Below are 5,359 nucleotides of genomic sequence, written 5' to 3'. Positions count from 1 at the left end.
TATACCATGGCTAAGGGCTGTATGCAGGCACTCTGCGTTGCGTCGTGCCTAAGAACAGAACTTAGTCGTGATATATTGGCCACATACCACACCCCCTCGGGCTTTATTGCTTAGTTAGCCTAAGTATCTGGTCCGTTATGTACGCATGTTGTACGTGATAAGCAGTGTCTAGCCAACATGGGGTCGACTCGACACCTGTGTGAATCTTAGAATCTTATCAGGTAATTGTTTTTTCTTGGTTACTAAGGGGCTTCCCAAATGAAACCCCCATTGTCTATAGTGCACACTACTATGGGCCCTGGTCAAAAGGGGATCGATGCACAATCTCAAGCACTTTAAAATGGGCATTCATCTCCATTGTTACTGAGGTAGACATTAGCGCACAATGACTGACAATTTACACAGCACAACGTAGAATTGTTACAAGTATCGAACTACAAGGCAGGTAAAATCAAATATGAAGTCAAGTTTATTGGTGCAACATTTTGAATGCCTGACATCATCGACATTGTTCCTGCTGGAAAACATATTATATTGCACGGAACAAGGACACAGATACACAACAGTTAATTATAGATTCAGACAGTGAATCAGTGTCCTTGAGAATTAATGGGCAAGGCTTTGGCAACTTTGCATTTATTGTCCTCCTTATCTAATGTAAGCTGGTCAGGGCTGTTTCCTGGACAGCCAGTGTCTAAGGTGGGGAGGGTGATTTTGACACATTATATAAGACCAGGCTCATTTTCAGCTGGAGTCTCCACACAGCCAGATCAGATCAACGATAGCAAACCCAGGATAGTCAACCCAGGACAGCAGTTTCCTTCAGTAGCTGGCCCATCAGACACCTCGCCTCTCTGCAATATGAACTACCTGGTTCTGGGACTTGGCACACTGGCCTTGCTGGCATCCACCATGGCACAGGTAATGTACTCATTCCTTATTCAGAAATAATAACTGAACAAGTTTTAAACTCATTAGCATCCCACTCGCCTAGCAAGGCTCTGCAGGGTGAGAAAGAGAAAGAAAGGATGGAGAAATTGGCAAACCTGATTAGATCTAGAATGTTTGAACAGTGAACTCAACAATTGTGATTATAGCTGATGCAGTATGTTGAAATTTGAGGATCAATAATTTGAGGATCATTCAAAGAGTAAATGTAGTTATAGAACGTTTTTATTTGGACTGTTTATATTCTCAAAAGTGACATTAGGTCAGGGGTCTTCAACCTTTTCATGCCCAGGGACCCCAATCCAGGCCAACAGTCAAACCAGGAGCCCCTGTCATATATTTGCACCAAAATGTTTCCCCATGCAGTTTTAATAACACAAAGGTGGAAAATTGCAATGTTTAAAATGGATAGCCTAAGGGTCAGTAAAAAAAATTACTGGGGGGGGGGGGTCCAACTCGAGGTTTCATTAAAAAAAAGCACCCCCTCCCCAACGTAAAAAAAATATTTTCACATGACCCTCCCCTTGTACTGTAAAAATAAAACTGCACACCCTCCCCCCTCATTGAATGAACTCAAAAATAATGATTATGACCAAAAATAACAATACCTGTAGTGACCCTTTGTTTATAAATGTGGATGTCGACTTTGCCACTACAGCATGCTTTTGTGGCACAGTTGATGCCACGCAGGGCGACGGGCCAGAACGTTGAGGGTTCACCAACCACCACAGACACGCTCACTCTCCCTGCCTGTTTCATTACACTACAATCAGAGACGGTTGCAAATAATGATCAGCTGGGGGAAATCAGATTTTCGAAATGTTTATGCTATATTGATGATTATAAACTGGGTGGTGCGAGTCCAGAATGCTGATTGGCTGAAAGCTGTGGTATATCAGACCGTATACAATGGGTATGACAAAATATTTAGATTTACTGCTCTCCACGTTGCGTCGTGCATAAGAACAGCCCTTAGCCGTGGTATATTGTCCATATACCACACCCCCTCGTGCCTTATTGCTTAATTATATAAAATATATGCAACGAATTTATATGCAACGAACAGCCAATGCACCACACAGCCAATAAGCAAAGCATATCTGCATACCGATTACCGACTTCTGGTGCTCAGCATCATGATTTACGTTTTCAACACCACAATCAAAATGACTACGAATATGTCAATCTCGAACAAAAACAAAATACATCCCTCCCTACCTTGTACCCACTATCAAAGGCTTGGCTTGACAATCTCCGAATGTCATTCAAAAATGTTGGGGTTTTGTAACAGATGTCCCTTTCCATACATTAAATAGCCGGTGCAGAGTTTGGATCCTGGATTTATATTAGAGTGGAGTGAACGAATGTGAGCGGGTAGCCTCAGGGGCGGTTCTAGACCATTTCAACTAGGGGGGGCCAAGCTGGGGCCAGTTGTACTGTTAGAGGGGCCAGTTACATTAGACGTTATTGTTGTCATATCATTTTCTTCACTGCATTGCAGGCATTAGCAGGCAAAAGACCATGTTCATAATCATCATCGTTGCCCCTGTCTAATAACGGATGTAAAAAAAAGAATTAGCAAAAATGTGTTATGTAAAAATTATTTCATACTCCACATTTAGGGGGGCCACAAGGGGGTCCAAAATCGTTGTCACAGGGGCACTGGCCCCCCCTGGCCACCCCCCAGAACCGCTAGTGTGTAGCCTACAGGAGACTTTTGCAGTAACCTAACCCAAGTAAAACATTGTAACTGGTTGTGTTTAAAAAAAAGTTAAATGACAAATATTTAGACTATTTTGGAGTATTAGGTTCTAGATGTGGGAGGAATAGCCACTCGGATCGGAGCGGAGGCAGAGCGCGTATTGAGTTTTCCATTATATGTGTCCACATTATTATAGGACGACTTGGGAGAATGATGATCCCCAACAGACAGCGCATCTCAGTATCAGAAGTAAAAATACTGCCAGACTGGCCTGCTGCTGTGCCTTTCTAGACCTTATAAACTGTTGAGAGTAGACCCACAACTGATCCAAATCGAATGAAACATTCAAATCACAGAGCTTTTGCGCTGTTATTCAAATTACATTTTTTTTTTGCAGTTTACAGCCTAGAGTAGAATTTTATACTCACTTGAAAACAATAATGCAATTATTAATTGCATTGTGGTGTTGTAGACTAGTCTAAGTAGGATCATTTTATTGTCCCTAAACAAGATCAATAGGGGAGCTTTTTGAGCTGTTTGTCTCATGTCTTTCATGAGTAACGACATGACACATCTGCCTCTCTGCTGCCTATCAGCTACTCCCCTTGTTTTTGTGGATTGATATAGAAAATTGGTGCGCCTTTGAATGATTTTATGTGTGGTATGATTGTTAGTTAGCCTATTGCAGATCTGTACCAACGATCCACCTACCACTATTGCCACTATGAATGGTGGATAGAGGTCAGGACAGACAGTGAGACTGGCAGACTATATTGACCTGTGGTATAGTAAGTGTGTGGAAAAGCGTAGTGCATACAAACAGATTAGGACATTTGGCAAGGATGCAAGAAGTTATACAGTAAAACCTGAAAAGTTATATTGTAATCCCCCCCAGTAATTTCGAATTGTCCATAATTAATTTCAGTTTCAAATAGACATGGGTAAGTTAATGCTTAATGAACAATATCATCCAACAGAATTCTACAATAGGACCAGCAACCGACCAACAGAATTCTACAATAGGACCAGCAACCGACCAACAGAATTCTACAATAGGACCAACAACCGACCAACATAATTCTACAATAGGACCAGCAACCGCCACAACTGCCACAACCGCCACATGGCCATCCACACCAGTAATTTTCAAACTGTCCCTAATTCATTTCAGTTAATAGACATGGGTGAAATAATCCTGAATTAACATGTAGCCTAATGTAAATACTTCAATTTCATCCAACAGAATTCTACAATAAGACCAACAACCAACCAACAGAATTCTACAATAGGACCAACAACCGACCAACTGAATTCTACATTAGGACCAACAAACGCCACCACAAACGCCACCACAACCGCCACCACAACCGCCACCACAGCCGCCACATGGTCAACCACTCTCACCACACAAGCAGGGGGCAGCCATGTCTTCAGTTACTCCCTGACTCTACTGTTTGGTTCGACAGCCAGCCTGATCATGCATTCACTATGGTATTGAGCGCCACATAGAGGGCAAAAGTCACATTGACCGCACCTTCCTGAGAGTGTTAACGGGTAACTTTGGGATTTTGGCAACGAGGCCCGTTATCTACTTTCCCAGAGTCAGATGAACCCATGGATACTAGTTTTAAGTCTCTGCGTGCGGTTTGAATGAAGTTGCTAACTTGCGCAACTGTTAACTTCCTTTTAGCTCAATGACTGCTAATGCTAGTTGTTAACTAGCGCTAGTGCAATTGCTAATTAGCGTTAGGGCAATGACCGGAACTTCCAGTCATTGTGTTAACACTAGTTAGCATTGGCCTCGCAAAACTACCTCTAACTTCCTTCATACTGGACACAGAGACATACAAATGGTATCCACGAGTTCATCTGATTCTGGGAAAGACGAGAAAGGGCACCATTGCCAAATCCTAAAGTATGTCTTTAAAAACTCAATAAGAGCGTAGGAGAATGATCTTTCTCTCTGACAATTTGTGTGTTTTACAATGACCTGCTGGAGGTTTGCGTGTGCTCTGTGTATTTCAAAATGTAGTACTAAAACACTGGTTGATAGGGTTGCAATGCCCAAAATCGGTGTATATTAATGTTTTATAGTCAATCAAGCGGTGAGTTCCTTTGCTATGTAAACAAGTGAAGTATTCATGTGATTGCCTTCGGACAAAAATAGGTCATTATACAAATGGTAAATTCTTTCATTTATCATTGTACAAATGTTGAAATGTACCCATATAAAATCTTTTTTTTTGTATTGCTATTTGACCGAGTGAAATATTGACATACATTTATTAAAATCCCGATATTTTATCACAGTAAATAGGTTTATTGGAATAATATCAGTTCCATTGTTCTGCTTTTCAGGGCACTTTAAGATTTGTGTATAAAAAGTGTCCACCACAAATGTTCCTTCATAGGTGAAAATAAATGCATTTTAATTTAATATAAGATGAAGTTATTAATTAACAATGAAAGAATTATGAAAATCTATAACATACAATGTGACGTATCAATGCAGGTACGGAAGGCGCATTCAATCAATCAATCAAATTTATTGATAAAGCCCTTTTTACATCAGCCGATGTCACAAAGTGCTGTACAGAAACCCAGCCTAAAACAGCAAGAAATGCAGATGTAGAAGCACGTTGGCTAGGAAAAACTCCCTAGAAAGGCCGAACCTAGGAAGAAACCTAGAGAGGAACCAGGCTCTGAGGG

General features: G+C 41.2%; 1 long non-coding RNA gene across 1 annotated transcript; it reads left to right on the top strand.

Annotated features, from left to right (window-relative positions):
- The first annotated feature begins 732 nt into the window (after window positions 1–732).
- Window positions 733–5,084, top strand: LOC115175986 (uncharacterized). Its single transcript, XR_003872129.1, has 3 exons — window positions 733–921; window positions 3,628–3,789; window positions 3,894–5,084. It is a non-coding gene; the product is annotated as an uncharacterized LOC115175986 (long non-coding RNA).
- Window positions 5,085–5,359: the final 275 nt, after the last annotated feature.

Source organism: Salmo trutta, chromosome 36, assembly GCF_901001165.1.
Source record: "Salmo trutta chromosome 36, fSalTru1.1, whole genome shotgun sequence".
NCBI lineage: Eukaryota > Metazoa > Chordata > Actinopteri > Salmoniformes > Salmonidae > Salmo > Salmo trutta.
This window is presented reverse-complemented; position numbering and strand designations above follow the sequence as displayed.